Source organism: Podarcis pityusensis (genome assembly GCF_964106645.2).
Source record: "Podarcis pityusensis genome assembly, chromosome: 1".
Lineage (NCBI taxonomy): Eukaryota > Metazoa > Chordata > Lepidosauria > Squamata > Lacertidae > Podarcis > Podarcis pityusensis.
Window position 1 is genome coordinate 69,932,182 of NC_138028.1, and position 25,412 is coordinate 69,957,593.

The 25,412-nt window shown below is 41.5% G+C and overlaps 1 protein-coding gene across 6 annotated transcripts in view; it reads left to right on the forward strand.

Moving 5' to 3' along the window:
* Positions 1–25,412, forward strand: part of DENND2B (DENN domain containing 2B) — a 143,114-nt gene that overhangs the window by 12,258 nt on the left and 105,444 nt on the right. Inside the window, exon 2 of one of the 6 annotated variants that reach the window (XM_080975972.1) lies at positions 16,747–16,837. The gene's annotated coding sequence lies outside the window, so the exon portion shown is untranslated. Of the gene's footprint in view, positions 1–16,746; positions 16,838–17,343; positions 17,614–17,760; positions 18,006–25,412 lie in introns of those variants that run through there. The other 5 variants (XM_080975974.1, XM_080975971.1, XM_080975975.1 and 2 more) reach the window with 5 other exon arrangements.

Below are 25,412 nucleotides of genomic sequence, written 5' to 3' on the forward strand. Positions count from 1 at the left end.
TTCTTCTCCCTCCAATGTGGCCCTGACTGCTCACTCAGTTCCCTGTTCTAGTACTTCGGGGATAATGAAAATGGCAGGCATGGCTGGAACTTCACTGTGCACCTGACCTCTGTGAAAGCCATTTCAAAAAAGGCAAGTTGTGGCAACCAGTGTCAGCCCTGGTATTCCCATGTTGGGTGTTGATGCTGGGCCCCATCATTCGCCACTATCTCTGGCAATCATCCCCCCCCCCCGCTCCACCTCCAATGTAGCCTCCAAAGCCTGGACCTCATGAGACCACCGTTCTCAGTGTGAGCTTGCCTTCACAACTGAATTGAAATTATGCATGGTGTGAGAAAGTGTGCCATGTTTAAAGTGATTCTGGTGAGGTGAATTCTTTCAGGCCTTTTTAGATCGACAGGACAGGACTCAGAGTGCTGGATGGCTTAAACATAATGATCTAAGATTCTAAGAATATTGTCTTCTGATACCATGAGTAATGTGGTGTATAGCTGGGACGGAATCACAACCCTTTCAACCGAGAAGATAAGTTGCTCCAAGTGCCCGTCTGCAAGTGCTTCAGTTCCAATGAAGTCAGGATAGTCATGCTTCTTCAGCACAATTCTTTACATGTCCACTCAGAAATAAGTCCCATTGAGGTCAGTGGGGCATATTACCTGGCAATTGATTATAGGACTTGCAGCCTTAAAATGCAAAGTTCCATGTACAGTGGTACCTCGGGTTACATACGCTTCAGATTACATACACTTCAGGTTACAGACTCTGCTAACCCAGAAATAGTACCTCAGGTTAAGAACTTTGCTTCAGGATGAGAACAGAAATCGTGCTCCGGCGGCATGGCAGCAGCGGGAGGCCCCATTAGCTAAAGTGGTGCTTCAGGTTAAGAACAGTTTCAGCTTAAGAATGGACCTCCAGAACGAATTAAGTACTTAACCCGAGGTACCACTGTAATGTTGTTATCTTACAGATAAGGAACCACATCTGAGTGGGAAAGTACTCTATTCATGCTTGAGTCCTATAAAGAGAAACCATATCTGTCTGCTGTATCATGTACCCAGGAAGCCATGGGTTCCTATAGGAAGTGGAAAAATGCAATCGGGAAATCTGAATGCTCCAATATTGGCTCTTGGTCAACTAAGGTCAGATCAGTCTAGTCTGCTGACTGCATCTACCACTTCTTGTAAGTTAGACATGTGGCTTACCAAGAAAGCAGTAGAGTTGGCAGACAGTGTGTTTTATTACATTGGTTTCAGACAGTAACTTTATACTGTTCTTTTGTAATGAAAACTTACTTCAGTTTACTTTATTTATAAAACCTTTTGCCTCGCTGTCCCTGACACCGAAGGTGATTTTATCTAATGAAACAAATCATATAGATTTTAGAACAGTCCAGAGCACAACAGAAATCTTAAGGAGACAAAACAGAAGCAGAAATGGAATGAGAAAGCAAAAGGATCTCTGGAAGAAAAGCTGCAAGATTAAAACACGTGGGGGGCAATAAGTAAATTATAATGGCAAGCCCCCCTGTCTCAAATGTTTAGGATATGGAGGAAATAAGTGGCAGCGTGTTTGCATCTGTGCGTGTGTACATAAATCCTTTTCCTCCTCCTGTTAACCTGCTCTTTACCTTCCCTGAGTTCAAGCTTTGTGAAGTTATTAGGGAAATGTGGGGTAGCATCTAAATGATGATGGGTTTTTGGTAAATGAGATATAGATAATAGTAGCATATATTCTGTGCTGTCTTTGTGCCCGCTGCTTTTAATGCAGGAAAATGAAATCCAAACCCCAGGACTCATAAATGCACAACATTTTCCCAGGAGGAAAAATGCTGTATACCGCAAAATGTTTCTGAGAGAGAGGGAGAGAAAGTGGGTAATAAACAGGCCAATAAAAGTAGTCTGGGGAAAATTAGTTGCCATATCTTGCTAGTCTTTCTGCTTTTGCCATTGAGAAACCTGACCTACTGATAGTTTTGTGCCGTATGCTTAGTAGCAGTTAGTGACGTGAAATAAGAATGAAGATTTGTTCCACTGTTAATATTTTCCAGGATACACTGCCAGGCTGTGGATAATTATCCTTCCTTTAAGCACATGAAATTGCAATTCTGAGATAAACACTTCAGATTAATGCTCCATTTATCCAGAAAGCTGCTTCTCAGAGGGCGAAATCGTTAAGATCCCATTCTGGATTTCATTTGAAACTTGCCACTGTATCCATGATGCAGTTGCAGTCTGTGGGCTGTGACGTTGCTGAGAGTTTTGCTGTGGAGGAGCACTTTCAATTTAAGCATGTGAATGATTTCTAGTGACACATCTACCGCCTTGCAGAACCTAAGAGGGTGGGATGGCAAAGGAGGAAAGTAGAAAGGGAAGATGGCTCTTCACTTAACCAGGAACAGAGTTCCCTTGAAAAAACAAACCTTGGAGAGACTCTTTTTCTGTTCCCTTCCGTCTTTCTGCTCATTGTATTTTTGAACTGTTGCTGTCAAATTAATTGGTAGCTATCATGGGAAGTTGAATCCTTGCTTAAGTTTTAACACTTGCTGGATCCAGTAATGAGAAGGATCTTGGCATGCAACCTCATCCTCCCCCACTCCCAGCTCATAACAATATAATGGATTTCTGCATGTTACTTTCACTAATATATGCATTGTCATGCACACTTTACCCTTGCCTATGTATTTTTTGTACACACAAATCAGCTGGAGAACTGCACTGCAAAATTTGGAGAAGTGCAAATATTGAAGGATGACTGTATTTCAGTTCACATGTTATTTTGAAAGTGCAAATTCAGTATGCTTGCCTTTAAATGTGAATTGAATCAAATTTATCCCACAATCCCAATCATTGCATGGAACCCTAGTCATGTGATTAATATGTGAAGGGTGCTAAAAACATCTGGTTTGCTAAATACGGACGTGATTGCAGGTTGGGTCCTACACACTACAGAGAAGAACATTACTCTGTGTCAACCAACCAGTCCTATGTTTTACTAGTCTGGGCATGCTGTGTCTCACTGTGCCAATCTTACCCTTGCCACCTTCCTTGCTCTACTCAGTGATAAGTATTTGGATCAATAGTGGGGAACCCCGTAGGGCCCTCCAGACATGGTTGGATTCAAACTCCCATTAGCTCCAACCAACAAGGCCAACAGTTAGCGGTGATGGGAGTTGTAGCCCAGTGACACTGGTAGGGTCATAGGTTTCCTGTCCCTGATTTGGTGGTCATTTCTTTGAGAAAATGTAACTGAAAAAATTGAATTTTGTTTTAAACCCAAATCTGTGCTCCAAGGCTGCTTTGACATTCACTTAATAAAGTTAACTGGGTTGCCCTCAGCCCCTTTCAAAGGGTAACGGAGTATGTCTGAGTGCCACACTATCTCAGTTAAATGGTTAGCTTCTATGTTGGAATGGGACGCGCTTCCTGTTCACCCCATCTGTTGCTGATTTAGGTTAATTGAAGAAGTTTCAAGCCCTCTTGCCGAGTCCAAAGAGAATTTTCTCCTCCTGGAATTTAACCTCTAGAGAAATCATGAGCCCAGCTCTTTAAAGACTTTAAAATACCATCCTGCTATAAGTGATCCTTTCCAACTTTTCCGTGCAACATGGCTCCTTGCTGAAGTTAAATGGACTCTCTTCCCCACCACACTCCATTAATTCATAGTGAATATCCTAAAGGGGAACCCTCAGAGAACGTTCAGGATACCTCACTATTAATAATAATAATAATAATAATAACAACTTATTCCCCAGCCACTCTGGGCGGCTTCCAAAAAAATATTAAAATACTGTAATACATCAAACATTAAAAGCTTCCCTAAACAGGGCTGCCTTCAGATGTCTTCTAAAAGTCTGGTAGTTGTTGTTCTCTTTGACATCTGGTGGGAGGGCGTTCCACAGGGAGGGCACCACTACCGAGAAGGCCCTCTGCCTGGTTCCCTGTAACTTTAATCACTTTTAATCACTTAAAAAAATCCTCAAGCAACTTAAACACTGAAAACAGGTATAAAAAAAGAGTAGAAGCAACATAAAATGCAGTGATATGCATAAAAGAGCTAATCCAGCTCAACCTTCATAAAAATATGAAGAGTTAGGCTCCAAAGGCCCGGGTGAATAAAAATATTTTACCTGTTGCCCGGAAACAGATAATGATGGCACCAGGCCTCAGCCTTGGGGAGAGCAGTCTAGAAATGGAGCCACCTCTGAGAAGGCCTGTTTTCATATCACCATCCTCCACACCTCCATTTGAGAGGATGCACAGAAAAGGGCCCCACATGGTGAATGCAGGGTTCTGGTGGCTTCATGTGTGGAGAGGCAGTCCTTGAGATACTGGGATCTTGCGCTGCATAATTGAATTATTGTAAGGTGTAAATACAGCCAGTTTATTTATTCATAAGTATATTCAGAAAGTGTAGACAGTTGTAGGGGTACTACAGAATGCCTCTGGAGAACACTATCTTAACACTAAATTAATGCACAGCTGGTCTAGAAGTGAACAGTGGGATCTTAAAGAAAGTGATTGTGGTTGTCAGCCAGGCACGAGTATGGACAACTCTCTCTGTCCTGAGCCATGCCAAAATTTCAGCATTATCCTATACTTCACTACTCAGAAGTAAGTCCTATTGAGTTTGGTGGTACAGAATGAGAAAGAAATCGAAATCAATAAACGTGCTTACTCCAAGGGACGTGTAGTTAATATAAGTGGCTTGGGATTTTTTAAAGCTGAAAGTCTGATTCTGTTTGAATGTTATAGGGAGCTCATTGTGCTACTGGTTTATCATAAGTCACCATCAAATTGCATTGACAAGTCAGTCACATGCTTGTTGGCTCTTAAGGCCTTCTTAAGAATGTTATGCATGCAGAAAGCGGGAATGTTGTACTCCATGAACAGATTGTTTTCAGATCCTGATGAAAGCTTATGTCTCAAAGTTGGCATGACAGATCTGTTTCACTAATGACTGCTCTTCCAACACTAACTGTGGCTGCTGATGGAGACCAGAACTGGAATCCAGTTATGGGAGAGTGTTGTGACCTGAGCAGCAAAGAATTAGAGGCCAGAGAGGAGGAGTGCTAAGGTCCACTGAACCCTCATTACGTACTCTATAGCAATTGGGGAAGTTGTTAAGGCTACAGTTTCCAGTAGTCTGCACTGCTCATGCCAAGAGTGCTCAATCATGTTTAGAATTGCTTTGGCACAGACAAATAATGTGCAGACCACTGCAAAGTTCTCTCAGTGCAAATGAGCACAAAATTCATTGCAGGCAAGTGTAATTAAGGGAGGAAACAATCAAAGGAAACTATGTGTTCAAGAAGGAATGTATTCATAGTTGTGTGTGCGTGCACTGCATCTGCCATTCGCGAATTCTTAGTACAGTTACAATGAGTAGAAGAAATAGATTGCATCTCAAAAGGAGCTCCTTGTCGGGTGCTCTTATTCATGGCAGGACTGGAGCTCAAGAGTTATGATCTATGTGTTGGGAGATCCTGTCATGTACAGAGGGATCCATAGCCATGTACTGCTTTGCTGACCTTTTCGACTGTAATCAGCATGTGTCTCACAGTTTCCTGTGGCATGCAGAGTAGTTTAATATAATCCCTGTCGTAGTCTATATAATAGGTGCCATTACTGTGATCCTGTTTTTAAAGAGTACATGATTGATTTACTGTATTCCTCCCCGCTCCACTTCATGCGAAAATGTGAAAATGTTGAAGGTGACTTCTGCCTATTCATGTGAGCTGAGCTGAGGCCTTCTGAGAGGGAGTGAGACTGCCAACAAGCCATTCTGTAAATAAACAAGTGTCTTGGGATGTCCCCCCCAAGGTCTGAGGTTGGGTGTCTTGCAGACACTTGGCAGCAGGAACAAAACCATCAAGAGTTGGATTGTCGCTGAACTGATTTCAATAACAGATGAGAATTTCCGAGCAGGAAGAATTGCACATGCCTTATGGGATTTGTCTGGGAGGGGGAGGGAAGTACATTTTATGGAAGGGAGAAGGAATTTTTATTTTATTCTGAATGTAGCGGTTGGTGCCTACAGACATGCTCTTCAACAATTGCTGAACAAACACCACAGAGGTAGAATCAAATTAAAACAGCAACTCAGGGCTCCATTATGGACATTGATATTACACCGTAGCATGACTTGCAGTTTAAGACCATGCTTGCTTCTCCTGGAAGTGACTCCACACTTTTCCATGGCAATCCAATTGCTGTGTGTTCACTAGTGTTTCCCACATGAAAGGAAACATGTGGATATCATGCATGTTTTTAAATATTCCATTCTCACATGCCTCACAATTCTGGATTAATCAGGAGTCTGCAACATGTGAACACAAAATGTGAACGCAGGTGTTTATGGATGTGTGACTGAGTTCCACACTTGACAAGCCTGTTGTCTGAAACTCTGGGCTTTCTGTGTGAAGTTGCCTCCACTTTACTCAAGGCAACTGGAAAACCATAATTATTGTCATGTACCATCCATTTCAATGTGTTGCTGTTGGCCTTTTTAATCCTTTAATGAATGGAGTGAACATGAAAATAAATAACACACTAATATTGGACAAAAGTATAAAATTGATATTATTACACATTGGCTTCTGTCGTTATTTGTGAAACTTTGTCCACTGGTGAGACTCTTCTTGCTCTTTTCAAATGATACTGTGCAGAGCAGGAAGGACCGGTTTTGTCCTCTGATATTGCTATAAAACCAGGGCTTTTTCCCCAGCTGGAACTCCCCAGAGCTCAGTTCCAGTATCTCTCAGGTGGGCGCCATTGCCATTATAAGAGAACAAGGGAGGTGTTCATAGTGAGTTCTGGCTCCTCTTTTTCTAGAAAAATAGCACTGTATAAAACTAATACAGTGGTACCTCAGGTTACATACGCTTCAGGTTACATACGCTTCAGGTTACAGACTCTGCTAACCCAGAAATAGTACCTCGGGTTAAGAACTTTGCTTCAGGATGAGAACAGAAATCGTGTGGCGGCAGCAGGAGGCCCCATTAGCTAAAGTGATACTTCAGGTTAAGAACAGTTTCAGGTTAAGAACGGACCTCTGGAGCGAATTAAGTACATAACCCGAGGTACCACTGTACAGTTTTAAACATTTGGCCTTGGCTTCTCAGACATTTTTCTATGACTGGATCTTAGCAATGCTATGCTGAACATCTTAGGGCAAAGTCACACGTGCTTGTCTACCACTTGATAACTGTAGTAAGTGATGATACTGAATTTCCATATCCCCACCCATAATTTTAAAGGTGTGCTTTTGAATTAAATCACTTCACTCGTTCAGCTGCCAGCGATTTAAGTCCCATTCCCATGTTACTTGCATGAAGGCATCGCACAATTACAACAGTACATGCTGTACTCTTAGCATGCTGTCTTGGCCCTGGCACTTTGGTAATATGCAGAAGTCTATTGAATGGTTAATGTGAAAGCTCCCATGAGATTGGGCTGCTTGTGTGTAGACTTCTGTGCTACAGAGGACTATGCTAGCACATGAACATCTAGAGCTGACCCTGATGCTGGAGGTGGAGCCAGGCAACGTAATGGGGGGAGGGGGCTGGGACTAGCTGGGTAGTCCTTCTCTTCTGTGAACAAGTGAAGGGAAGTCAAGTGTAGAGTAATCAAGTGTTGCACACACACATGTGAATCAGTGCTGACCTCAGGGCAAAAGCCCCATTGTCATACCTGAGGAAAGGTTGGAGAAATGTACCGTATATTTCCCTTCGCTCTTTCCTGACGCTTTGAAACTGCATTTCTTGGAATCATTGTCGTTGCATTGAATTTGGATGTCTGAGTGATTTTTTGGGAACCGAATTTCCTTTGACTGCATCATGAAAGTAAAATCTCCTTTAAATATGCAGGAGAAAATAAACTGCAGGCACACTGCATTTTTGGAACAGCCTAGATGGAAGATCTCCTCTGAGATACATTCCTGACTAGAGCTTAGATTTGCTAATGGCTCAAAGGGTTTGTATGTTTCAGAGTGCTATAAACTAGGGGAAGTTTCTTTAACTACGGTATTTTGCTTAATAATATAAAGAAAAAATAATAATTTAAACATTTTAATCGACCACCCAATCCTTTACAAAGATCTTGAATTTGTGTTAATGGATTAAAATATAGCTTGTGTTAATGGGTGGTAGATACACACACACAAGTGTGCATGCAAACTATTTTAGCAGGAACAGATGATTTAGAAAGCAGATATAAATCTTCTGGGAATGGGCAGACCTTTACAAACAACTTAATTCTGCCACATTTTTCAGTGACTAGACTTACAACCCATGAGTCATCTGCTTTGTGCTCCAGATTGAACACTTTGTTAACAGATGCATTGTGCTTCATAGTGCATGTACTATTACTCATTAAAGCACATCCTTCATTAAGCAGATAGAAGTAAAATGGATGCATTCGGTATAGTTGTGAATGTGTTGAGAGAGTGAGGACAACTCTTTCCATGTGATAGAAATTATCCTGAGATATATGATATCGGATTAGTTTTTGTGTATGTCTGAAGCTTAAAAATTCTTAAAACTTGAGTGGCTGGGGGCTCATGGCAGCTGGAACATAGAATCCTAGAATTGTAGAGTTGGAAGGAACTCTGAGGATCATCTAGTCCAACCCCCTGCAATGTAGGATTATGTAGCTGTTCCATAGAGGGATCACACCTGAAACCTTTACGTTATCAACACCATGCTCTAACCAGCTGAGCTATCCATGCTCAATGAAAGGATACCAGTCATGCAAAAATGTATATAACCTCTTAGCCATCTTCCATTATACTTTTTAAATTATTTCATTCACCTGATGAAATGAGTTGCTGCAAAATAAAGTTTATGCCATAATAAACTGCTTGGGGTTGAATAACACACAGTGTGTGGTCACTTGATGATATGACTGGAGACTGGTGCATATATTTGAGAAAACCTACATTTTTGAAGATTTTTTCAGTTATGAAAGCACAATCAACATTTCATTAACAGGGAAGTATTGATATATATCATTCCCCAACCTAGCAGTTTGAAAGCATGTCAAAGGGCAAATAGATAAATAGGTACCACTCCGGCAGGAAGGTAAATGGCGTTTCCGTGCACTGCTCTGGTTCGCCAGAGTCATGCTGGCCACATGACCTGGAAGCTGTCTGCGGACAAACGCCAGCTCCCTCGGCCTATAGAGCGAGATGAGCGCCACAACCCCAGAGTCGTCCGCGACCAGACCTAACGATCAGGGGTCCCTTTACCTTTATGGTATATATCATTCCTCTTGGCTAGATCCCACACTGTTCCATTAGTGTTTAAATAAAATAATAATCTGGTTTCCATGTCATTTCACATATCTGTGCTACACATTCCTGGGAGGTGGTAGTTCTAATGTGGCAATTTCTCATGTGCTGTGTCTTTTCCATGTGATGCAAATATTAAAATGTGTTAACTAGAGTTACATGGATGGATTATTGTAATAACCTACAGTTTCACAGGAGTATATATTTAAAGTAGATAAACAAATTAGCAAATTAAATGAATTTGGATATGCATAAGATATTAAAAAAAAGATAACTTTAAGGAACCGCAGAAAGAGGGGGAAGGAAGTCAAGTTTTGAAATGTTAAAATTATTGTAAAATTAAGGAAATGTGTAAATCTGAAAAGTATAAACAAAACTAAAAAACCAAAAAAACTAGAGTTGCGTGGGATTCTGCCAGAAGGAATCTCGAGTATGCCACACGAGCAACATATAAACTGGGTCTCTGTGAAATGTAGATGATCTGCTTCCACTGCAATAGCTTGTGTCTGAAGCAATTTCTGATGACATGAAAACCCCATTTGATATAATGGCTGTTTCACACCATTTGGTTTCCAAAGCATATTTGTGTCATTTTTGCTACCACAACAAAAGGGTACAGCAACTACTCTTCTCAATGGCAGCTTTACTTGTGCTCTTGTCTGGAAAAGTCAAGTGATGCCTGAAATTAGCACATGGTCCATCTATTTCTCATGTGACTCCATCCTTGATAATTATATATTTAAATCACTTGCAGCTGGCCTGTTGCTGTTTCCACTCCCCAGGATGGCTTACACTGAGGCAATAAAATCAATGATACCTCAAAGCACAATGTAAAACAATTTGTAACAATCAAAGGAGTAGAGCAATAGAAGTGCTTAACATTTTAGCAGAGCTTAAAATGGGATTAAGATAGTTAAAAAGCTCAAATGAATAAAAGGAATCACAAGGAAGTGTCCCATAGATGAGGTGCTGCAACTGAAAAGGCCTTTACTCTGGTCACCACTCATCTAACCTGTGAAGATAATGGCATATGGGAAGGGTTTCTGTGAGTTGAGGCAATTATTCAGCAGCCTGGATCCCAAGCTGTGTAGGGCTTTAATGGTTTAGACTGGCACAATGAATTGTGCATAGAAATGGATTGGCACTTAATGTGTCTATTTGGTTAGTTCTTAGCTAACCACACTTGTCTGGGAATTCCAGTGAAATTGATATGACTCGCATACATGCAAATAGGTGACATTCAAAAATGTCTACTCACTTGCTTCAGGTTTCTCTACTCCCCCCTTGAATCCCCCATGTTCCCCCCCCCCATATTTTTATGGAAGGTCTCCCAACTGTCTGTGTTAAGTTGTGGGTGAACATATCAGACGACACAGCGATTCTTCAAACAGCTCTTGTTTATTCACAGGCCAGGCCAGAACAGAACTGAAGGGTTCAGCCAGCCTGCTTATATAGAGCTTCACTACAACACAACAGTAACAACTTTCTGTAACTATCCAATCACTGAAAGTCACTTTCAATTCCTTATTTGCATATGTGGACCTGAGTGAAAACTACTACAGTTTCCCCCTGCTGGCCCAGGGTGAGAACTTCAGTACATAACACTCTGGATCAGATTTTGGGGATGTGCAGTGGGCTGCAGGGAGAGAAGAGGAAGCAGAAGCCCTGCTGCCTGAAAGGACACCTGCTTATGCTACACTGGATCTCACCCAATGTGTGTAGTATTAGAATGACAGGACCTGATTCCTGATTTTTCAAATATTAAAAATAACATCTTTTCCTCAATTTGATATTGTTTTGCATCCAGTAGTTACAAACCTATGAAAGCTACATACAGCAGTGTGCCACATATCATGTTCAAGCAGCCACTGTCAATCTTTTGGGCAGGTGCATTAGGTGACTCATTTCAAGGTATGAGAGACTGCCGCGTATGCAAGTTCTCAAATGCAGCCATTCTCTTCTCCTTGTGTTTTGGTGCTTTAGTCTTGTGTTTTGGTGTTTTAGTGGACGATAGGGCGGGACTGCAGGGCTTACTCTATGCTTTATTGGAACCCATGAGTTCCTTCCACTCTTGTCCGTGAACCACACACGAATCCCTACTACCTGTGCAACATGCATAGTATGCATGATATAGCTTGGGCACGGTTTTTTCCCTCTTCATTTTAGCCTCGTAAATATCTACTCCAGCCTTCCCCAACCTAGTGCCTTTTAGATATTTTGGAATACAACTCCCATCAGCGCCAGATAGCACAGCACAAAACATTTGTAGGGGAGCAGTTTGGGGAAGACCTATCTATTCACTATATCCTTTAGAGAAGTGTAGAGAAGTGTCTGGAACTGTGATTAGAAAATGATTTCTGTGTGTAAAATGATTGATTGATTGATTGATTGATTGATTTGAGTAGTTCTGCTATGCTATTTTCAGTGCCTTTTAAGATCAAGATGTCAGAGCCACAACTCACTGTGAATCTCTCCCATTCAGGCTCCATTTCAATGAGCTTTGCACAGGAGAATGTCGTGATGGATTGATTTCCAAATGCTTCATCCACAGTGCTTTGGCAAAATTCAATCTTGTTCCTAAAATGGTTTTACCAAATTAGCGATGTCTTGGTTTAGTAGCATTACTCATCCACACTGCTAGCAAGCCTGTAATCCTATGTGTGCTTCCCTGGGAGTAAGTGCCTTTGAAACTAATGGGACATATATACATAGATTTGTACTGCACAGTATTTTAGGTGAGTCTTTAACCATTTGGATTAATAGTTAATAGCTGTGATTCAAGATTGTTGGATACTTCTTGTGCAAAATACTTTGCTACTCTTAGAGAGAGAGAAATTTCAATGATGTGCATACACAGACAACAGACAATGCATAATTTACAGTGCGTGCTCTACCGTTTCAAGCTCAGACTTCATTGTATTTAAGCAGACTTGATCTGAATGTACTTTGTGAGGTGAGTGGCCTTAACACCTCTCAACTTTTCTATGGGCAAATGTCTGCCCGAACAGGATTTGTCTGAGATTTCTGGCACATCTAGCTCTTGGCCATCTCTAAAGTACCACAACAGTAGACTAAATTGTGCCAGGTACCGGTAATTGTTAAATCCCTGGTCATAAGCTCTAAGCAGGAAGTGAAGGGATGGAGAATAAAAAAAATGAAACACAACACAATACTAATTAGATGTAGAACTGCATGAATAAATGTTGTTTTGAATTTGCTTGCAGTTCTGCACAAAGTTGGGCTAATTTTTAGTTAACCTTTAGCACAATCACCTATCCCTGCTACTCACTAAGTTTCTTTGCTCTATGATGTTCCAGAAAACAACAGAAGGAGAAAATGTGCATTTTCTTCCTTTTCAGACTCCAGCTCAGCCTTCACCAACCTGGTACCCTCTAGATATCTTGGTCTACAACCCCCATCAGCCCCAGCCATATGCTGCTGGAGCTAGGGGGAGCAGAGCCATGCTGAAGGAGCTGGAGGGCACCAGGTTGGTGGTGAAGGTTGCTGTAGCTATTGAGTATATGGGGAGACAGCAACATCAATTACTTTAATCCTTAATATAATGGATAAACCCCTTTTCTGGAGGCAGCATTTTCTCTATTGGTCCTAGACTGAACTAGCACCGGATGTTCACTCCAAAATTTCCCACAGTGGCAGCCTAAAGTTGTTCAAGCAGCTGCAACGTTTCTATTAATAAGTCACGATTATATCCAAGAGGCACAACAGTAGCAAATATACTTCGCCTCCTTCCTTCATCTCAAACTTTGTTGTAGAAAAGACCCCAATCTAGAACATCAGTTTTCTCATAAAAATCATGCCCTGCTTGGCTGCCATTGGCTGAAGGTGCTGTTTGCAGTAAACAGTACTTCTGGGGTTGAACAAGCCAGGAGTGAGTTGTTTTCAGCAGAAAACCCAACTCAGATTATTGGGACCATGTCAGGGACGCATGGCTCCTTTTTTCTCGAAACTAAAAATGGCCAGATTAAGCACACTTGTTTAAATACATGGCTTATGTCATGTGCAGTTTGGGCCTTAAAACCATCTCTAGTTTTAGTGCTTCCATAGTCTCATTAACCTATTGCCATGGGGATTCCTATTTCACTTGGGAATTGTAATTCTTATTGCATATTTGAAGGGAAACTTTTGTTTGAATTCATGGTTGCAGAGTTATTTATGTCAGATCCCTGCAGTTCACAATAACATACATGACTACGCAGCTCGAGGCTTGTGCAGAATAAAAGAATCTTAAGAACTTGAGATACCCTGCAGAAAAGAGATGGTTTTTCAGAGAAAAAGCGGCCTGACATTTTCCTTTTACTGCCTGCTGCCTAATGAGCTTTTGAAGATAATGATCTGCTCAGTCACCACAGGTTGTGTAAAGTTCCTAGCTCACATTTAGAACATTTAGAACATAATATCAAAAGGGGCCGCAAAAAAATGCCATAGGTCTGCATTGTATTTTCAGTTCAAAGTGACTGCAGTGCTACCATGTAAGATCATCCTGTGTAAATAAACAGGATGATATCTTATTGGACATCCAACCTGGCAGCCTGTACCATTTCCATGGTGTATCTGGAGGAGACAATCATGGGAAATAGTCTATTTTGTAAAGAAATTTCTCAGTGCAAAAGCTTTTGCTTATTTGTGAACGAGGCAAGCACTAATTTGTTATCTGTCACCTGTCTGGAATGCATTCCTACAACCTACTACAGTGGTACCTCGGGTTACAGACGCTTCAGGTTACAGACTCTGCTAACCCAGAAATAGTACCTCGGGTTAAGAACTTTACCTCAGGATGAGAACAGAAAACGTGCGGCGGCAGCGGGAGGCCCTATTAGCAAAAGTGGTACCTCAGGTTAAGAACAGTTTCAGGTTAAGAACGGACCTCCAGAACGAATTAAGTTCTTAACCTGAGGTAACACTGTACACTTAAATATCTCTCTTACTCCTAATCCACTACTGTTCAGTCCACTGTTCTTTCTCTGCATCAGTCTCCACTAATGTGGTTCCCTCCAGATATTCTGGACTACCTCTCCCAGCCAACCTGGCCAATGCTCAGGGATGATGGGTGCTGTAGTCTAACAACATTAGTAAGCCCAAAGGTTTAGCACTCCTGCTCTAAGCATTGCCTTCCCATGTCCTGCTGTTTGATGCTCACAAGCAGGTTGATCTGGTGGCCAGGATCAGCATGGCAGTTCCTTTTCTTGGAGGTGACTGGAGTGTGCATGTCTGCGCCAGATGGTTATTCAATTTCTATGCCGCTTAATATAATAATAATAATAATAATAATAATAATAATAATAAATAATTTATTTATATCCGTCCCTCCCCAGCCAAAGCCATGCTCAGAGCGGCTAACAACAATAAAAGTAACACAAAATTAAGCAACAACTGTCAACTTAAATAAAACATCACAAAAATACAGAGTTACACATTAAAATGTTACGTTAATACACAGTTATTAATACATAAAAATCAATATATATCACCTGGCTCCTGGGAGATTGTGGCCCCGAAAGATGCACACTTTTTGGGGTTGTGCTCTCGCGCGAGGGATGTGACTCATAGTGGACCGCAGCCCTGAAAGACGCACACCCCGGTTTTTCTTTGGAGTGTGTTGGAGGATATGTTCCTGCTTCCAGGCTTCTCATGGGCATCTGGGTGGACACTGTGAGTGCTGGATTAAATGGGCCTTTGGCCCAATCCTGCTGGCATCTTTTTATGTTCTTGGAATAATCTCATTCCCTGGCCGGCACTTGTGATCCTGATGCAATCCTTTGGCTGTGACTTGCCTGGCTTTAGAAGTGTATTGAGGTTTGGGTTATTCTATGCTACGTTATTAATGGAAGTATTTGAAAATCCAGATTTCTGAGCAATATATGAAGAAGCAATGTTTTAGTTCCATTTGTCGTGTCATGGCATGAGATTAAGTTCTGAGCCACAGAAACACAGCCAGGTGCCTTATAGAGAGTCAGACCATTGGTTCATCTACCTTAATACTGTCTATTCTGACTGGCAGTGGCACACCAGGGAGTCATTCTCAGTTTTACCTGGAGATGACAGGGAGTGAATCTGGGACTTAATGCAAGCAAAGCAGATTCTCTACCCCTGAGTCAAACCCTCTCCCTAAATTAGATTGCAGTCTTTCCCTAGAAAAGATGCAGATTAAACAGAAACCGATAAGAAAGGTTCTACAGAAGTTGTAATATTCTGCATTTAAAGAAACATGCTGGGTAGTGTATGAAAGCCGTGGACTACTGTAAGAATAGATATTTTTAAAGGACTTGGTTTCCCACTAGGGGGAGTGTTGCATATGTTGCTCACATAGGAGAAACGGGAACTGTTCAGATTTTCTGAGACTTTATATGGAGCTTTTAAAATCTTCACTGACTGTCTTCAATTAACTTTCCAAAGAAGGAAGTCTCCAAGGCCCTATCTTGAAGTTTAAAAGGCTTGGGCTTGCTTTTGCTCTCATTTAAATTCCTGTCAAAGTTCTCATTGAGTTCAATGAGATTTAAAAAGGGTCCTTTTTGTTTCCATAGCAATAAGCTTAAAAAGAGAAACAATATTATTTTCTTCCAAGTATTTTATCCAGCGTTGCCATGGTGCCTAACTGCTAGACATTAAAGTGGGCATCACTTTAAAATGTTTTGAAATGGGAAAAAGTTTACATAGAAAATTATTTTATAGTCTACAAAGCATCAACCAGTCTTTTTTTACGTTAAGATAGTTCTCACACAAAACTGTGGTAAAGGTAAATGAATTTAGATTTGTGGCTGATCTAGAAAATAATTCTGTGGATTCTGGCGTTCGTCACACTTACGTATTCTTAATTATAATTTTCTATTTAATCTCCGTAACTTTGAAACTGCCATTATTATTATTATTTTAGAAAAATCTGCTGATTTTATTCATTTTTAAGCGCTGAAGCATACAGTTGCACAGTTTGCATCTGATTTTATGTGTGTTGTGTTCTTCTCTGTTGTGAAATTAGTTGTGCAGTGCAAATTTATTTAAATTTCATTATTAATAATAACATTGTGTCAAGCAAACAGTAAACAAGATGAAAAGACTCCATACTTTTAAAGCACATTTAAAGCACAAACAGTAAGAAAGATGGAAAGGTTGGAAAAAATAGGAGATTCACTCAGAAGCTGTAGCAAAAAGTATCAAAAAGAACTTCCGCTTGTTTCTAAAGAACTATTTCCCAGTGGCAAAAGACATCAGCTTTCTGCCTTGTCATGCATACCCAAGTCACACTAATTTTGTTGACAACATAACCAGGTACTGGCAAGGCGAATAGATGGTTAACTTGTGTGGAATGTGGGTAGCATTTCTACCGCAATGAGTGGTATGCCCTGGAAGCAAGGAAACTTTTGGGAGAAATGGCAATCTCTCTTTCTCATTTCACAATCCTGTTTCATTCCTAACCCACATCTATATTTTTCTTCTTAACTACAGAAGGATGAAAGACTACAGGATGCCCTGCTTGGCGACAATGAATATCTACAAAAATTAAGTATTTTCACAAAGTGCTGGGTTGAGCAACAAGGTAAGCCATTTAGCTGTCTGAAGAGTGATTTTCCAGCTCTGTAATCCTTCCTATTGTATTTCAGTTTGATGTCGGAGCTAGAGATATCAAATCTGTAATGTCAAATGACACCCCCCCCACCTTTTCCTCTCATACACCCCCCTCCCAGCTCAGGCAGTGGCAGGCCTCTCTGGTGTTTTTTTATTATTATTATTGCAGAAAGATTTTGCAACCCAACCTGTCTCTGCAACCCTTAGCTGAGTGGAAAGTACCTTAAACTCGACGTCACTAACTTGAAAAGGCATTATCTTTTTTGAAGCAGCAATAATCAATTTGAAGCGTCTGGGGGCTGGCTTGGTGAGAGCAACGGTGGCGGTTGAGGAGGAGGGGCAAAATGCTCGAGGGGTAGGGGAAAAAAAAAACCTGGATGAAAAGGCATGCTGTTTCATGGATGTCTTCCAGAATTGTGACACACTGTTTGTGTGTGTGTGTGTGTGTGTGTGTGTGTGTAGGGAGGGCGGGAGGGAGAGTGAGCCTGTGTGTGTGAGAGAGAAAGGGTGAGAATGATCACCATGACAACTGACCCAGCCAGTCTGTGTACTCTCCCTGCAATCATTTTGGCCGAGATCTGTGCTGTGAAAGGTCATGAGAAGGAGCTGTGGGAAGCACAGCAGGTATTAGACTCTGAACGTCGCTCGTTTGTCCAGTGCCTCAGCTAATAGGGCAAAGCTTTTTTTCTGGTCTGGGAAATACAAAAATCGAGAATGGCGTGGAAGGGGAAGTGCTGCAAGTGTCAGGTAATGAAAACTTTCCCCTCTTTTTTTTTTTTGTCTCTGCCTCTTTCTCTTTCTCTCCCTCCCTCCCTCTCTTTTAATTTTCCTTTTCGTTTCTGGAGCTGCATGTCAGCGTATGTTTGGAATCCCATTCTCCGAGGAGTGATGTCATGCCCTAGCAGTTGGGTTTTGTTAAGCAAAGAGGGAGGAAATGGTGAATTTCACCCCACCGCCCGCCCTGAAGAATAGATCTTTTTGCCTGTGAAAAGTTGTTGAATCTTGTACTAGGACTACTACTTTCTCTCTGTGTGAAGTATTCCAACATGAGAGAGAGAGAGACTTTCAGGAAAGTTTCTCGAGACCCGCAAATGGCAGTCGGGTCCACATCCACCGCAATGATGGTGATTACATTGAAGGTAATTCTTTTACTGTATTTTGCTGTTTGGGTTCTTGGCTTCTGAGTGGCTGCTTAATTTTTCCTGGTGATGGATCTGCCTACATGCACTTAAATGAAGAAATAGATGGAGCAAAAGAAATCAAGTCTGTGCTTGGGATTTAAACAATTAAAAGGAAGGAAGGTTGCCTTAAGACTGCGGCTGCTTTGCTAGCGAGTTCACTTCTCCAGCAGTGTGAGATTCAGCAGCACCACTCAACTTAGGAGAGGCATTTTTTTAAATATCAACTTGTTGCAGGAGAAGTTGCATTGTATGCATGTTGCAGATATAGGGTTTTAAATAAAGGTGGTTAAATAGAAACAATGGTTAAACATTGTTAAGGAAACTATGCTGTTTTAAATGTGCATTCCAGAAAAATCAAGTAAAGTTTCTTTATTATTTATCAAACCTGCTCTGGTCTTTTTAATGAGGGCACTTCCTTTGAATTCTTGGTTATTTCTGGGCTCCGTGCATTTAAAACACCTTTTATGGTAAATTCCAACTGGGTGCAGATGTAGGCAGAGGCAAAAACAAAACAAAACCCACAACCCTCCCCCCAAAAACATTTCATTTTAGATGTGCAAGTAAAGGCTTCAATGAAATGCCTCAAACTGTGCTTTATAACTGGTGCCTTTGGTGGAAAATATTTTAATGCCTGTCTAATAAAATCAAGTGTTGTGAAAACTCAGCTAATACATGACCAAAATATACTGGATTGATTATGAGAATCAGAGAGTTTTACTACTATTCATTCTAGGGAGTTCAGCTAAGGTCAGGATCCCAGTGTTCAGCTTCTAGACAGAGTATAAAAATGACCACTAGAAGAGCCTTAGCTAGTTACAGAACATCTGCAGAAGGTTCTTGTCTGAAACCTTGGAGAGAGACACTGTCTGTGTAGACAACACTGAGCTAGATAGACCAATGATCTGAATCAGTATAAGATACTTTCTTGTGTTCCTCTGACCTATTCCCCGGATTTCTTCTCTTCTGCAATTTCTCTTGGGAAGTATGAACTTTCTGCCAGTGAAACACTGAAAGGGTTGGATCCCTGGTCTACTAAGCCCTTCCCCTTTTACATTTGCAGAGGTGGGTCATTGAAAATATCAAGTTAATCCAAATGTAATACATTCAGCAGTCAACATCCAGCAGGATAGGCAGAAACATGCTGGTTTCAGGCTGCAAATGTTCCATATACAGAATGTGGGGCCGGGGTGAATTTTTGATAACTGAAGCTCTGATAATATGGAATTTGGGTGGGTTAGTCAGGGTATAGGACAGTATTGCTGGAGGTCAAATGATAAATCCTGTTCACAGATTTTAGGGTCTGCTCACTAGGATGTCTTCTATGGATCTCAGGCCTTTGTTAGCCACGGTTGCAGTTTTTGACTGGGAGACTAGGTCACAAGCTTTTAGCTTTCTTCCCGAGTTTCTCAAACAGAGTGTCTTTTGTGTTCCATTACACAATGAAAGACACTTCTGATTGGCTTCAGTGCGCCTGCTAGCATGGTTCAGACATGCTGCTGATGGCTTGTTTCCTCTTTGTGCTGGGTATGACTACAAGAAGGAAAACATGGACAGAGTGAAAATAACAAAGATACTGCAGAAGAAGGATAGTATTTGTCTCCCGTTTTTTCCTTTTTTTTAATTACAGCTCCTCCCTGCATGCTTTAAAACATCTTTCAGGAAAGTTAAGAACAAAACCTCAGGTTTCCTTATCGGATCAGTCCAGAGTTAAATTCAGGAGACAGGAACAAAGTGTTACCATATGTAATTGGGCTGTGATATTTACACAGTAGTTTATCATTGCCTAGGGTAAGGCTGTGTCCTGTTGCACTACATTTAGTTATTTTCTCCTCAAAGATAAATAGCTTCTTTTTCTCTTCAAAAATATAAAATCAGAGCTTTAATTAACTGATACTGCAGGTTTTGATGTCAGTGTTTGGGAGTTGTAGGCTGCATGACAAGGAAGAGCAAGGAAATAAAAGTCTTCTTCATGAGGTGGAAATGCTCCACAATCACTTCCTTTTCAGTCTAATCTTGAAAATGTATAGATTTAGCACCACACTCAAACTCCTATCAATATTTTCTAATGCTTGTGACACGGTACCCCCAGGAGGGTTTCTTTACAGTGAGGAAACATTGTTAAATGTGGCTGGTCATAATCTTTTGACTGCCCAAATTGAAAACCCGACTACTCCTGCCTCTTTCATTGTTCTGATCCTTCAGCTCTTTAGTAGTGATGGGGATGCAGCCTTCCAGATACTGCTGCCTACATATTGTTCTCATATGACAGCATTTTGGAAGTGTCAGCCCGGGTTGCTTGTTTTTGGGGGGCAGGGGATCATGAGTGATGTATATATGCTTAATGTGTACATGCATATTGTATGACGACACAAGATTTCAACACAACCCTTATCTTCCCTGCTGGCATTTGCAGTGCTGACTATAGATGACAAAATTATTATTGTTGGCCCCTGTCTGTTTCAAGAGACAGTGTGCCTCCGGGGGTGAAGTAGAGGTAGATTTAGGGGTACAGGATTTTGGTCACACTGGGTGCGGAGGCTTGGGGGCACCACGGGGGTTGTGGCAACTATGGTGTAGAATGGAAGTTGAGAGGCAGAGGGATGCCTAATTTTGGCATCACACAGAGTGTTCCTGAAACTTGAGACCCAAGTTCTGCCACTGGGGGAAGTCAAACCACTGTGTTAGCAGCATCAAAGTGACCTCCCCAGGGCACAAGCCCAGGCAGCTGTCCATAGGACAAGACCACTCCCCTCTTGGCCTTCCTGATGTGGTCTAAAGGAAAGCAGAGCATTATGTTTGGCACCAGCTGGGCTGCAGGGGTTGCTTGAAGGAGGCGTAAAATTATGGGGTAGCATGTTTTGGATAGCTTTCCTAATTTAGACTGTGTAGTTGGGGTGTCTGACATATCTTTTCATTAAAGTTCTATAACCATACAGAATTTTTTTTACTGTATTAAACTAGAATAAGCATGGAAGATGGAACTCAATCAATCAATAAACAAAGGCCACCAATGTAGACAGGATGCTGGTGGAGCAGGCTGGAACTGAATTGCTAAGAAAATTGGTTTTTGTTGGACTCCACAGGTGCACTGCCATTTACTCATAAAGGAGCCAATTGACACCAATATTAAGGTTTCATTGGTTGATGATCCAATGCAGAATTAGCCTTACTTAAAAAATCCACTGAAACCTGTAAGCTAAGGTCCACAGTGCAACAAACTACATCAGATGCAAGGATGCAGTTGTTTGTGTCTGCTTTTGAGTCATCCAAATTTGTTTTACGAAATGCTTTCCCTCAGTTTTTGGCATGATTTACCTCCTTTACTCCTAGTCTGTCTTTGTTATGTGTAGTTTGTATAATCACAGACTGTATGATTGTAGTCCATGGATTAGCCTCTTAAAGATGTTTAGGTATGGAAAATCCTTCCTCAGTGCAGTGGTTTGGACTGGACATCCTATCTATTTATGTGATTTTCTGTTTGATGGAATAGTATTTCCTGCATTGGATTTCTTGCAGTTCCCACAGCTTATCTAGGAAAATAGCACGAAGCAGAATTTTAATATTTCTTCAATATAATTTCCATATGCCCATTCAAAGTGAGCTCATACTAAATGCAGTTTACATCTGTATGTATAACCTTACCAGTGGGAAATCGAAACCACTACTAAATCATAATATTTTTACAGCCACATCAAAAATAAAAATGTACCTGTTAGGTAATGTACAGACACCCACTTTGTAAATAAAAGTAAAATGTGAGTAGATCCAGGCCTTGTACTATAGATTCACTGTCTAGGAATTAAATAGCATTTGACTCAAGTGCAGTGAGTCATATCACTGTCTCATTTTTATATACGAAACAAGTAATTAAAATGAAATGTTGCAACTTAACAGGTAGAATTCCCCCCCCCCCCCTTTTTGTATGGTGGTGGTGGTGGTGCATGTACAGTGGAACCTTGGGTTATGTACCATCCTCCTTATGAACGCTTCAGGTAATGAGCTCCGCTAACCCGGAAGTAGATGCTCCTGGTTGTGAACTTTGCCCCGGGATGCGAGCAGAAGTCGTGTGCCGACGGTGCGGTGGTAGCAGGAGGCCCCATTAGTGAAAGTGCACCTCAGGTTAAGAACGGTTTCGGGTTAAGAATGGACCTCTGGAATGAATTGTTTGTAACCGGAGGTACACGAGGTATGTATCACTAGTATTTAAGAACAGAGACTATAATTCCAAGCATTCTTGCTTAGAAGTAAGTTCCACAGAGATAAGTTCGACTTACTCTTGAGTAACTATTGTTGGATTGGATTGTATGCTGGAGCATGAAGGTTCAAGTAGAGGTTTGCTGGCTGTTTCTGAGGAGCAAGTAAAAGGAGCGCTGGCCTTCACCTTGCCTACTGTGACTAGCTTTGCCAGGAGTGGGAAGCTATTTTCATCCCAAGGGCCACTTTTCCTCATGATCAACCTCCTGGGAACCAGAGGTGGGCGGAGCCAAAGGCAAAAGTGGGAAAACAATAGATGCACCTTTGTGCAGTGAGCTACATTCCCGCTACATTCCAGTCATATAAAACACAGAGCTTTCCACACACACTCCATCTCTCCATCCACAGTTCGGGGGCAGATTCCAGCCAGGCAAAAGCATAGGGGTAGGACTGGGGACTGATGTAGCTTGGAAGGGAAGCCTGTATTGGGCAGAGAACCCTATGTTTGGACTGCATCTGGCCCCTAGGCTTCAGGTTCCTCACCTCTGAGCCAACAAGAGTACATTAAGCAGGGGGTTACCCAAAGTTCTTTCCTCCCCTTATTGTTTAAAAGGCCATGTTCAATGGCAGAATTGTTGCACTCTTTGGGTTGGGCAAACAAAGTAGTTGAACATTTGTAGGTGCCTCCTGGTCCAGACTGAAGCTATAGGAACATACGTAGTGTCAAGAGCAAACCAGGGCTCATGTAACAAGTCCATCCTAGTGGGAGTATGGGTACTTTGAAATTAAGGTGTATGGGAGAGAGTGTAAAGGAGACTCCTCTTTGTCAGCAATCCTGGTCAGCCACCACTTTTCCATACACAAGGAGCAGTATTAGCAGGAATCCCTTGCCTCTCTGTAGCTTTTGCCTTGTTCCTTTGGTGAACTTGTGACACCGTTTGCTGTGATAGAAAGCAGGCTTTTGGAACAGGCACCGAACAGAGCCAGGCCTGGCATTTTTCTCACACATTTGCTACAAATTACCTGTAGGTCTCCTGCATGGATTTTAAACATTTTAATATTTTCTTAAAATGAAAAAAATTGGAGGATTTAAATTAAAGGCAAATCCTAGTGCACTGGAAACTGAAGAGCTAGTAAGTTTGGCTGTCACTAGCTACGGAGCATGCCAGCAGGTTGTAAAATGTCCTATTTAATGAGTATTATAAATGAATGTTGGCTGTGGCCTTGGTTGTCACCCAGGTAGTTGTAAGAGAACCTGGTTGGTGGTGGCACCGGCGAGGCGTTTGGCAGTTTTGCAACAGGTCAGCTTGGGTAGTAATTTGCACAAAGAGATTTTGCTTAACAGAAAAAGCCACTGTTGTCCTCTCACAGCATCAAGAATGCAGCTTACACCCCCGTCTTCCCCAAGTCCCTAAAACAGATATTTACAAGAGTGATCTGGGGCACATTTGTGGATGAGGGAGCTTTGTGGAGGGTGCTGCACCAACTTTCAAGAAAAAGGGAAGCCTGCAGATTCGGACTACTTGTCTTGTGGTATGCTTTGGAGCTTAGTTGCTCTGAACTTGAGCTTTTGTGCTTTCTATTACTATGGATTAATGCTTAGAGCAAACACCAATGGCTCCTTCCATTCATGCTCATAAGATGGCACAAACAACTAGAAAATGTTAAGTGGGGCCCACAGTGGAGACCTATTATATTTTTTCAGACATGTAACGCTCTTGTTTGAATCACTTCACAGGCACCTGAGCAGGCGTGATTTGGAGAACTATACACTGAAAATGATCCACTTGGTATATTGCAAAATAGCCTTAAGGTTACCTTTTCTTTTAGGGGATTCTCTTAAACTCTTAGAAACAGTGGCATATTTCAGCAAAGTAAACATACAAGACATGTACTAACAGCTGTTTCCTTAACGTGCTTCTATATGGACACCCAATCGGATTGTAAATAGTGTCAGTTCCCACCTGTGTTCGGATAGCGTTGCTTCTGCTACAGGTTTCAACAGGAGGAATAGAAAAGCCACGTGTATTTATCCAAAAAACCCTCTAGATGTGCCATCTATCCTTAAGATCCATGCAGAGAGATGTATTACTGCCTGGAAAATAGTTTCCATATTCCATTATTTAGTTATCAGACACTTCTTTGGCACTATGAACCATGCTCATTCATGTGTGCATATATATAAGATATCCTACCAAGCTGGACTATTATTACAGTGATTGACCTTGGCCGGATCCTGGGCATCTCTCATTACTTGATGGCTATATACTATATGATGCGTTAGAACACCAGTCCGTGGGGAACAAGAGGCTATTGTGAAAGTCTTGTTTGTACTCAGAAGCATCTGGTTGGCCACTGTAGGAAGCAGGATGCTGAAACAGGTACGTTTTTGGACTGATCCTGCAGAACTCTTCTTATGTTCAGGGATACCTGTCTCCCACTCTCGTTACATTTTATGTGCTCTCCATAGCAAACACCAGTGGAATATGGGTATTTACCAGCTCTGCTGCCATTAGAATCAAATTAAAGCAGCATCTTGATAGTCTGAAGGAATTCCTTCATTCAGGATGCCCTGCTGCTGCTGCTCCCACTACCTGCAGTTACGATCACAGTAGCAAATGTGCCAGTTTGAAGTATATATTCTATGGCTTTCAAGTGCTTCAGTGTATATTATTATTATTATTATTATTATTATTATTATTATTACAACTACTACTACTACTATTTATTTATTGCATTTATATTCCACCTTTTTCTCTAAGGAGCTCAAGGTGGTGTACATGGCTGTCCTCCTTCTCATTTATTCTCCATAACAACCCTGTGAGGTAGACGAGGCTGAGAGGCAGTGTCTGGCCCAAGGCCACCTAGGTAGTTTTGTAGCTGAGTGAAGATTTGAACCCTGGTCTGCCAGATCCTAGTTCAACACTCTAACCACCACACCATCTTGCCTCTCATTTATTAACCATCCTTTACCAGCTGGTCCCAGGACGGCTGGCAGCATTTTAAAATTAAGTATTAAAAACAGCAAAAGCAAATTACAATCACAAGAATAGGGCGGGATCTTGAAAACACGCAATTCAGGTGTCAGAGGCCAGGTTAAAGAGTATAGGGCAGTTTTCAGCTAGCCTGCAGCTAATACAGAACCCACCTGTAGACCTGTGCATATACAGT